The sequence below is a fragment of the Sapajus apella genome, unplaced genomic scaffold (assembly GCF_009761245.1).
Source record: "Sapajus apella isolate SASKATOON/1434 unplaced genomic scaffold, GSC_monkey_1.0 scaffold49, whole genome shotgun sequence".
Classification (NCBI taxonomy): domain Eukaryota; kingdom Metazoa; phylum Chordata; class Mammalia; order Primates; family Cebidae; genus Sapajus; species Sapajus apella.
Genome location: NW_022436989.1, coordinates 4554925 through 4566649, shown reverse-complemented (window position 1 = coordinate 4566649; position 11725 = coordinate 4554925). Strand labels below are relative to the sequence as shown.

General features: G+C 46.6%; 1 long non-coding RNA gene across 1 annotated transcript; it reads left to right on the top strand.

Moving 5' to 3' along the window:
* The first annotated feature begins 298 nt into the window (after positions 1 to 298).
* On the top strand, positions 299 to 11064 carry LOC116526173. The gene is made up of 2 exons (XR_004258000.1): positions 299 to 353; positions 10990 to 11064. It is a non-coding gene; the product is annotated as an uncharacterized LOC116526173 (long non-coding RNA).
* Positions 11065 to 11725: the final 661 nt, after the last annotated feature.

The following is an 11725-nucleotide window of genomic DNA, read 5'->3' as shown; positions in this document are numbered from 1 at the left end:
TTGAAGATGGCCACTTTGGAAGAAACCTATCTGGCTACGGAGATGCCTCCATGGAAGGAGGGCAGAGCCAGTAGCCAGGACCATGAACGTGGAGGTGGGGTGGGTGGAGCAGTTGTGTCTAGGTGCCAGGTGCTCATTCCTTTTGACTCCTTTCAACACTGTCATTCCTCAAATACCTTGAATAAAATAACCAAGTCAAATTCTCTTCTTCCTAAAGGGGATCATGATAGACCTCAGTAGGTTTCAGACTCAGCTAATAGAGAACAGATATTTTTCATAATTAGAAAATAGGCTCACCAGCCGGGTGTGGTGGCTGGCGCTTGTAATCCCAGCACTTTGGGAGGCTGAGGCAGGTGGATTGCGTGAGCCCAGAAGTTCGAGACCAGCCTGGGTAACATGGTGAAACTCCGGCTCTAAAAAAAAAGAAAGAAAGAAAAGCAAATACGCTCACCTGTGGCTCACCTATGGCAGAATGGACATGAACATCATCCCAGTGACCACTGAGAAAAATCATTTAGTCTATTTCTGCATTTTGCAGATGCTAGGTCACTTCCGGCCTGGATCCCGTAATCCCATCTGCTTTAGATAGAGGCTAAGTAGGCTATTTATTCTGGAAGTCTGTAACTCCTCTCCTAAGTAGTGGGTGCCATTTCTTTCCAGGCTGTTTATTCCAGGTGACCCTTATACATGGTTCGTTCAAGAGGAACTCAGAGTTGGAGCTCTCCCCTCTCCAGAAGTTTCCTCAAGACACAGACCCCTTCATTTGCTATATATCCCATTAGAACTCTATGACAACTCTTTCCTGAACTCCTGAACATATTTCAAGTCTGGGTCTTCAATATTTTGTCTTAGGACTATAAAGAATTTAGGTGCATTATTCCATAACTGTTTCCTGCTATACTGTTTCATTTCAGCAAAGAAAAGAATGAGAGTAGCTAGGAGTTTTGCACGGTAGCCTTTCACGTGCCCAGGGTCTCACAAAGGGAGCTTGATGTAGTGTGAAACAAGCCACAAAGTCTCAGAATCGACAAGCAACTGTTAACATTTCTTCAAAGACAGAATCGCTACTTAATTCAGTTAACGTTTCTGAATACCAGTATATTCATAGCACTCTCCTAGGCACATAGAAGAGACAAAGGTGATGATCGGAAGGAGAGAAAATAAATAAAATGGGTCATCAACCTTAAGGGAGTTACAGGCGATGCCTGTTATTTGTGGTAGTAATGTTCTATGAAGTCTCTGTGAACACTGAATTCAGCGAATCCTGAACTGTTCTTCCTAGAGGAGACACGGGGTCAGGTTCCTGTGAGTATCTGGTCACGACATTTTGTCCATTGATCAATACAGACCTTGTCTTCATGTGTGTGTCTGTTCACAGACGTGATATTTAACACAGTCATTAACACTGCGCTCATGGCCAACAGCGTCATAACTGACGGGTGAACAAAGCATACCTGGAGATGCACTTTCTCCGTCGGTCCGTAAGGCACATCACAGCCTTCTTGCGCTTAGGGACGCTGGGTGCACTGCAGCACGACCCTTGGGGCCATTTTCAACAGCAATAGCATCACCAAAAAGCACTAAGGCACAAAACATATGTCCCTGAACGTACCATGAAGAGGACACTTGTTTACAAGTTGAAAATTAAAACAAACAGGCAGAGCATCCCCTTGTCTGACCTCACCTGGGAGGGGGCATGGGGTGCTTCAAGTTTTTCTCCGCTCTGCACACATCTGCAATTGATCGTGAAAGTGCCACGAGTGTGGATTGGGGGGTTACCTAAATTCAGCAAGTGGGCAAAGTCACAGTTATGGAACTCGTGAATAATGAGGACAAATTGTGTATTCTAAAAGTCATGTTAACAACAAATTACACTATTTCTAAGACAGAATTGGGGCAAAAATGAAATATGGTCACCTGGACCAGCTACATAATTTGCAGGGACCAGTGCCAAGTGGAAATGCAAGGTCCCTTGATCAAAATGACAACTGAGCGCGAAGCCAACTGTGGTCTTGGTGAGTGAGGGCTCGTTACCACTGCACAGTTCCTGTGGCCACGAAGCTGGTCCCAACCCTAACAATTAAATGAGTACATCGTGGGGAGCAGCCTTGGGGACTGGATCAAGAAAGGTTTTCTGGAGGTGGTAGCATTTGAACAAAGCCTTGGATGGCTTGAGAAAGTAGCTGAAATGAATGGTTGAACACCACCAATTCCTGTCATGCCTACTATATTTACAAACAATAGTCTGGAGCCACGGTACAAAGGTTGGGTAGCACTTACTGACCCGGCTGCCTGCCAGGTACTGGGACAAATGGTTAATGTGCAGTCTCTCCTTTAATCATTACCATAACCCTAAGAAGGGCAATGTCATGTCACCCCATTTTACAGTTGAGGAAACGGAGGCTTCTTGAGATTAAGTAATGTGCTCTGTGTCATACAGCCAGGGGAAGAGGAATGGTTTAAACCCTGGCTCTCTGGTCCCCAAACTCTTACTTGGAACATTCATCAGACCCAATTTCCCTATTTAACAGGCGATACACATTGCCCTATTTTTTAACGGAGCCATCCGTGGTAGTCTGACTATCAGTGGGGCCAGATAAGCACACATGGATCTCAGAGGGGATAGGTGAGGCTGAGAGGGCACCTCCATTCCTAACCTGCTTCTCAATCCTGTTGCTTCATGAGGAAGGCAGCAGTCATGCTATTCAGACATGGCCAGGGACCTCACACTCGTGTAATTCCTTAGAGTTTACAAAGTGCTTCCGCCTTCATGATTTCATAGGTTCTTGCAACAGTCCCGTGAATTCCTGACACCTTTTACAGATGGGAAGCTGATTGTGAGGGAGGACAAGTGACTAGGCCAAAAAACAGGCAGGCAGGAAGGCAGGCAAGTGAGGAGAGAAGGCTGGAACCGGAACCCAGACCTGCAAGCTCCCGCCCAGTGTCCTGGCTTGGCCCCTCGGCCTTCACCAGGACCATTGGTGGCCAGTAGCTTAAAACTCCACGGTACAGAAATGCCTCAGCTCCCCATCTTCCCCTGCCTAACGCCTCTCACTGGTACAGGGTGAGTGCGTGTGTTCGGGTTTGCTTAGCAAATGCATTCTCCTTTTTTTTTTTGAGACGGAGTTTCGCTCTTGTTACCCAGGCTGGAGTGCAATGGCGCGATCTCGGCTCACCGCAACCTCCGCCTCCTGGGTTCAGGCAATTCTCCTGCCTCAGCCTCCTGAGTAGCTGGGATTACAGGCATGCACCACCATGCCCAGCTAATTTTTTGTATTTTTAGTAGAGACGGGGTTTCACCATGTTGACCAGGATGGTCTCGATCTCTTGACCTCGTGATCCACCCGCCTCGGCATCCCAAAGTGCTGGGATTACAAGCTTGAGCCACCGCGCCCGGCCTGTATTCTCCTTTTGATTAAGAGTGGAGCAGGAACGCAGAGTATTTGGTAGGGCCGTCCGTACTCTGAGCAGTACACATGACCACATGACAGGAACCTGCTGGCAGTTGGCGCTCAGTTTGTGGACTATTCAGCTGAAGGGGTTTTCCAGCTTCTCTGAGCAGGTTAATTAAGCGAAGTTGCTGGAGGGGGCTCCCTTTGGTACGGGACAGGAGGAGCAGAGCAGCATCTGAAGACTTGCGCACCGACTGGCATCTCTACCCAGCACCGGCAGGCTCTTTGGAGCCAAGAGAAGAGCCGCTGCTTGCTTTCCGCTTGCCTTGGCTCTGGTCACTGGGCTGTCCTGCAGCCAGGGTGCTGAGGCCCTCTTGGGCCCCCTGTCCTGCAGCAGCGCAAGGAGGAGGGCGAGGCCCTTTCTCTTCCGTGTTGAGCTGGGCTGTGGCGGGAGGGAGGGAATAAAAAAGGCGCTGGCTCTGTGTTCCAGAGTTAATGGTTCGTGTCTGCCGAGGCTGTCTATCTGCACTGTACTCGAAATCAAACAACAGAAAGCAAGGATGAAGCAAAACAACCCAAATGATCAAAAAGCCTTCTGGTGGTGGGTGTGAAACTTGCTTCCTCTCGGCAGCAGAGGTCCAAGTACACATAGCCACTGGAGAGCCACAGTGCCGAACAGAATACCTTTGTAGTCACTTTTGCTCAGAGACACATGCACACGCATACATTTAAGGAGGAACGCGCCATTCGCTGCCCTACGAAGTGTCACACATCCGCATAGTAAGCAGTACATTTCACACGTGAAGGAGGGGTCTGAATCTCAAATGTAAGCCACTGGAGATCTGTGAAAATTATCAAAAGGGGTGAGTAGAAATTCAGCAATTTTATTCCGCTCAGTAAGGAATAAGTGTGTGGTCGCAAACCATCCTTCTGTCTCATCAGGAAATTTTGTGGTAGACTTACTCTATGGAAAGTTTTGTCTACAGTTTTCCATCTGCTGTGATAATCGTTATTAATCAAGCTGCTGTCATACCATCTTGGGCTGTGATTTTGTTAACTCCTCCATGCGAAGGAGGTTTGTCCTGGGGAAGGAAGAGGTGATGGAGGGACCCGGATGATGCAGGCTCCCTGGATCACGTGACAGGTCTCTGGGCTGTTCAATGCCATTTTCTAAAAAAAGCATAAAATGGGGCCTGTGAGCATCTATGCATTCTAAGACTCACCCATCAGATTTCCCTGAGATCCTGTGTGAGGTGGGGAGTCAGTTTCCTACTCCACAGTTTTCCATGCCATTCATGTAAGTCTCTGATTTCATCAGAAAACTTATTTGCTGTCTGCCCCACAGCCTCCTGTTTCTTGGGCGCTGTTGAGTATGCACATGCTGAACTCCATTCCCAGGCGGTACGGAGAGGGGACGCCTGCGTCCTTAGGAAGCTGCCCCTGCGTCGGTGTCCGGAGCTGGCCCTGAGTCGGTGGTCCATGAAATTCAGTGCTTTTGAGTACTTTTGGTTTGTTTACTTTGTTTTTGTATTATTTTTAGAAAGTAATGTAAGGCTAAACAATGTTTTAAAAATAATCTAAAAATTTCGTCCCCCACTAGAGATAATTAGCTGCATGTGGAGTTAATTTAGAAACTAGAACCCCAGCTTTGGGAGAAGCAAACAGAGGTAGTGGTGGATTTCCATTTTATGATTAGTGCAATGGCAGAAAAGTCACAAATAGGACTTTGTGCCTAACTACATAGTAATTCATTAGAATGGAGATATCAATGAAAATAAGCCGTGGCTCCCCTTTCTGGAATCTTCAATTGGTAAAATTCCCCCTCCTCTCCTGGCCTGCCTAATCCAGCTCCCAGTATATCTTATTTTACAGGCAGAGAGAATTGAGCCTGAGAAAACAAAGGTATGATTACAAGAGGTGAAATGATAACTATATTCAGACTAAGGAATAGATCTTTTCTATCTCCTCACATGGAATGGATATTGTGATAATAATAGAACAATGAAGATTTATTGAGTGCTAATGTGTGTCAGACACCGTGTTAAGTGATTTACATCCATTAGCTCATTGCATCCTCACAAGATCCTATGAATAACTGGCTATTACCGTCCTGCAACTGGTAAGGAGCAGAGCTCACGTTTGCATTCAGGTTCACTCCAGAGCCCATGCTCTTCAGCGCTGCGCTCCGTGGAGAAAACAGGCATTCAGCAAAACTAAAAATTGTAGTTCATGATGACGAAGTCAAGAAGAGCTCCTCAGTCTTTAATGAAAGAGTAAACTATATTCAGTCCTCTGTGCTTACCAGGACAGTTAGGACTTCCCAGGTTAACCTTGAATTATCCAGAAATTCAGGTAGCCTGAAGATAACATTGCCAAATAATTTAGATTAATTATGATTTAAATTTCTTTGGATGGCTTTTCCTATTGTCCCTAGACTTCCAGGTTTATAGCATGCAGATGTCTAGGTTACCCTCCCCACGGTGTTTCCCTGTGGTACAACCGACGTTCTGACTTTTGTGCACCTCAGATTTTTGTCTCATTGCCACAGTCACTGTTTTCTTTGCATGGAGGATTTTTTCCTTTGTACTTCTTGGTTTCCATGTTTTAAATGCTTTGGGAATAAGCCCCGACTCTCTACTGAGAAGGCAGGCACTATTTTCATTGCGTCATTGCCTGTTATCTACTCTCTCGTTCTGCACTAGCCCGACTCCAGTGTTTTAAACTCTCCTTCCTTTGCATCCTTGCTGCCTTTATTTACATTACTCCTTTCCCAGTTTCCTCTCCTATTTTAAATGTTTAACGCCGCTCTTCCCCCTGAAAAAAACAGCCCCTCCAGGAAAGAGGAGGTTCGGCTTTCCAAGCTGCCAATTCAGCATGGCAGTCGGGAAGGCGATAGAGAAGCATACATTTAAAAGTGCTGATAGGCATAGAAAAACGTTGTAGGGCAGTGGAAAGTGGTGGCATCCATGCATTTTTCCGGGGCCGTTCATTACTCACGGAACTTTGGCAGGTGGAAGCCTGCTCACCTCTCCCGGAGGATGAGCGCTCCCACGAATGCAATTCTTCTGTTTTCCCGTGGCTTTAGTGTTGTTATCTTCAGGCGCTGAGCCAAGCGGCGTGTACCAGTGGGGGTGGCAGCTGCGCCGCTATCATTGTCCTCGTACGGCTATGACCCTTCTCTCTGTATCAGCGTCAAGAGGATGCCGCCATCCCAGGCGCCCAGCAAAGCCTCCACCCCACCTAGCAAAGCACCAGGCTGTCTCCAAATCCTGTCCTTTCACCATTAACTGTGAAATGCCCAGCACAGGAAATGAAGGTGAAAAGACCACTAAATGGATTCATGTCCGCATCCTGACCATACAATTTCTTTTATTTGGAATTTTTCTTCTGCTGACTACAGTTTCAAATTCTAACGATACTGTAACTTATTCCTGGAAGATGATGGGATTTTTTTTTAAGCACAATTAAATTAAAACAGATTTTTCTTTTGGTAAACTATTTTTAGTAAGATGTATAGGATTAAAAACAAAAAACAAAAAAAAAAACAAACCCCAACCCAACGCTAGCAACATGCTCAACCTGGACGTGAAAGTAAGCTTTTAAGCTAAAATTCCTTATACGTATTTTACTAATATCACTTAAGAAATGCAGTGGCTTATTAGTCTAATAGAATTTAACCTGGTAAGAGTAAGTATGAATACAAGCGAAGCATCTGAAAAATCTAATTCATAGATACTCGAGCAAAATGATTTAAACTATTAAAAATGCTAATATGCCTGTCGACCTTCTATTTAATTTGCATAAAATACCATACAGAGAGTCACTGCATAAGAGGACAGAAATGCCAGCATGGGAAATCTGAAACATTCAGGCTCAGAAGACGACTAAGGACTCGTGGAGCAGGCATCTCTGTTTTAGTGTCAATCTTAAGTCCTATAAACAACGGAACACCCGTTATCTAACCTCTGTATGTGGTAGGAATCCGAGTGCCTAATTACATGCTTAGCAAAGAGGAAAAGACACCAGGTCCCTCATGACAGGTCAGCTTTAAGATGGGAAGTGTTTTTACTCAATCTGATCGCCTCGTAATACAAATGGTCCTACAGTTTCTCCCTCTCCTCTCTCTTTTCCACTGAAGAGAATTATGAGTGAGAAAATGCAACCCACTGGGAAGCAAATCCTCACTGCAGACCCGATGGTTGAAATTCCTGATTTGATTGATTGCCCTGATGCACTCCCTTCCCCTGGCAGGAGCATCCTCACCCCTGCCCAGGACCACAGAGCCATCTCCTCTGCGCTGCTCACCAGACCCGCCATCCATTACCCCCTCCACTCAACAGCTGTTTCCTGCTTGCTCCGTGCAACGTGAGGCTTTTTTAAGCCTTTAAAAAAAAGATGTTTATATAGTTTTCATGATTTCCTTTTGGGCTCTAACTAAATGACTGCTCTTCTTCTCTCCTCCCCCATGACTATATTTGACACCACCAAGCCAAGAGGCTGGCCGTCCCAGGGTTAACATTTCAGTGAACTGGACAGGTAGACCCGAGTCACAGGAGGTCACGGCCCTAGCAGCCTGCCAGTGCCACGGCCGACATCACCACTGGAGCCTCGCTGGAGGGTGAGAGTCACAAAGCCTGCATCTTCTCCGTGCTCTCTCTCAGTACCCAGGAACCACACAGACAGCATCAGGCTCCAACTGGAAAACAGGCTGCTGCCTTCCTTTCCTTCCAGGCAATAACATAATGGGAACTGAAGGATTCTTAAAAGGAAAATGAACAGCAGAAAGATTGGTGCCTCTGCTATTTCCAGCAGACTGGACAGCCTACACAGAGAATCGTCAAAATGGGCAAACGCACATAGCCCAAATGTAAAGTTGTTCACGTCCCTTATGCAGACAAGCAATTCTCAGTATCCTGTAGCTAGACCTTCCTCTTGCATAAAGAGTCCTTTCCATTTTTAAAAATTCTTCTTTCCACAGTTTACCCAAAGGGTAAATAATGAACTGTTGCAATTGCCATTTTAGGTCCAGCAAATTTAGGAGACAGGGGGAAAATAACTAGCTATTAGTCAGGAGTCAGTCAGTGGTAGACTCTAAATTAGAATGAAATCTTCTGAGTGCTCAACTTTCATTTCGTCCATTGAGTCACACAAACAATAATATTCAATAGACTAGGAAACATGCACCACCACAGTGTAAATTCTACCAGCTTGTAAATCTTTCAGGAAATTCTTGAGACATCTGAAACCATTCAGAAACATTTTGGGTGGTTTGTCACCAGATCTTCCAGTTGAGATATTTTCTTCATTTTTTTTATGGCCTATTTCTCCTATTTTAGTACTTTGAGAAATAATTTTTAATTTGTATTTGCAAAAAAAAAAAAAAAACCACCCTAGAGTGACAACGTGTATAACACATGTGGCTTTGGGAATGTGTACATTTTTTTTCTTTGGATGGGAACTGTCAAAAACCAAATCCTAACTCTGCTTAGTTGACAAATAAATTTTATAACTGTCTAAAGATTTAAAGCAATACAGATTGTCTGAGCCAATAAGTTGATCTGGTGAGAGCGGGATGCTAATGAGTCTTTGATCCGTGTGCAGAGGCCAGTGAGCCCGTAACACAGCCTCCGCCTGCACCCCTCACCCCGCCAGCTGTCTCGCAAATGCCTGCCATTGGTCACAGGGGGGACCAGGCAAGCTGGGAGTGCGGATGGATCAGCGCAAATCCATCATCTCTCCAAACACATCACTCAAGAGCTGCTCCTCCACACGACAAACCAGCAGCGTTCTCTTTCGGCACAGAGATGGCGCGTTGCAGGTTGCACTAAAGAAAGGCTCTTTAAAAATACTGGTGTTGGATTGTTGGATTTTAAAGGAGACTTTTTTTTTTTTTTTTTTTTTTTTTTGCCTTGGGCTGAAAATAAATGTCGACTGGTATCTATTTTATGACTCGGGCTTTTTAAAGGTAGTGTGTGTGGTGAGGTCGGGGTTGGGGAGGAGGAAGCTTCAGGAAAGCCGGCTGGGTCCTGGGGACTGACCATGTGGGTGAGTGATGGCAGGCACGCGATGGCAGCGTGAGGCAGCTGGCCTGCGGCGGGGAGGCCGAAACGACCCGCAGCAGCTGCACAAACGCCAGAGGTCAGGCCGTGTTTGTGGACGCTGACTTCTCCCCAGGCATCCCTGGGTGGTGGGATACATCAAAGCCCCACATCCAGGAATAACACCCAGTGGAGGGTCTGTGGATAAACCCCATCCCAAGACGCCGACCCAGAAGTTAGCTGCAAGCTCTCCAAGGGTGGAGTCACCTTCCTCTTGCACATGTATTTCTAGAAGTAGGATGTGCGATGGAGGAGGAAATAACCCACATTCCAATACTATTGAGGAGGAAAAATTAAAAACAGTTTTCCTATGCTAGGTGTCCACTTTCTTTTTCTGACCGAAGTGACTTTTTTTTTGAGATGGAGTCTCGCTTTGTCACCCAGCCTGGAGTGCAGTGGCACGATCTCAGTTCACTGCAACCTCCGCCTCTCAGGTTCAAGGGATTCCCCTGCCTCAGCCTTCCGAGTAGCTGGGATTACAGATGCCTATTTTTGTATTTTTAGTAGCGATGGAGTTTCACCATGTTAGCCGGGATGGTCTTGAACTCCTGAATTCAAATGATCCGCCCATCTCAGCCTCCCAAAGTGCTGGGATTACAGGCATGAACCACTGTGCCTGGCCTCTGAAGTGCCTTTTAACAGTCAGCAGATTTTGGTGAAACCCCTGCAAGACACCAGGCACTGAGGCTAAGCAGTGATGACACAGATGCTCAGGCTGCGGTGAGTCAGGGGGGATTTCCACGTGGATTCCACGTTATACCTCTTTTCTTACAACTATCACACTTGAGGTTGTGGAATGTCTTTTTAGCCAAAGGCCCATTATGGAAAAAACTAATCAGAAAAAAAACAAGAAAATATAGTCTCTCAGATCTAGGAGCTAAGACCACGATTCTTTTAAATTGTTGCTTGTTTAAATGGTTGGAAGTGCCTAAGAAAGACAATTTTACATGGCAAGAGGAGGAGACCAGGATACACTGGGGAAAACTCCCATGATAAAAGTTATAAGAACCATTTTGAACAAGAGAATGTTCCAGTTGTGTGTGTAAAGTACTTGACACTGCTTGACCCCAAGATGGGACAGTGTTATTTCTGGACTATTTTATATTGAAAGGAAGGCTCCCATTTTTAGATGAGTTAGGCTCCAAAAGCTGACCTGGAAGTCTGTCTCGTGGAATGTAGATTGCTCTGCTTCATAAGGCATTTAGGGCCGGGCGTGGTTGAGTTCAAGACCAGGTTGGCCAACATGGCAAAACCCTGTCTCTACTAAAAATACAATAATTAGCTGAGGGTGGTGGTGCATGCCTGTAATTCCGGCTACTTGGGAGACTGAGGGAGGAGAAGCACTTTGACCAGGCAGGCGGAGGTTGCAGTGAGCCAAGATCGCACCATTGCACTCCAGCCTGGACGACAGAGTGAGACTCCATCTGAAAAAAAAAAAAAAATTAGCTGGGCATGGTGGTGCACGCCTGTAATTCCAGCTACTTGGGATGCTACGGGAGGAGAAATGCTTAAACCAGGCAGGCAGAGGTGGCAGTGAGCCGAGATGGCACCACTGCACTCCAGCCTGGGCAACAGAGTGAGACTGCATCTGAAAAAAAAAAAAAATAAAGAAGATAAGACACTTAGCCACCCCTGCCTGTAGTCCCAGCTACTCAGGGCGGCTGAGGCCGAAGCATCACCTGAGGCGGGAGCTCTGGGCTGTAAGTGCGGTTGGCCCATGGGGAGTCTGAGCTAAGTTCAGCATCTTATGGTGACCTTGCTGGAGCAGGGACCACAGGTTGCCTAAGGAGGGGTGACTGGCACAGATGGGAAGTGCAGCAGGTCAGAGCTCTCGTGCTGATCTCGAGCGGGGCCACAGCTGTGAATAGGTACTGTGCTCCAGCCTGGGCGACGTAGTGAGACCCTGCCTCTTAAAAACAACAACAATAAAATATTTTCACACTAACGAGGGTCCCCTGATGACCTCTGGAAATGCTTTTCGTCTCTGCAGTGGCCTCAAGGCTCCACACCCCACTTGTCACCTTGCACAGGCTGCCTGGCGATGCTGCCCCGAGGCTGCTGTTCCCCAGCTTCGGCTGTTCCAGCCACACTGACTCACTGTACCTCGACCTTGCACAGCTACTCCTGCCTCAGGACTTTGCACGGGTTCCCTCTGGCGGGAATGCCAGTCCCGAACAATCTCCGTGTGGCTGGCTGCTTCTCCTCCTCCAGGGAGGCCTTCTCTGACCACAGCCA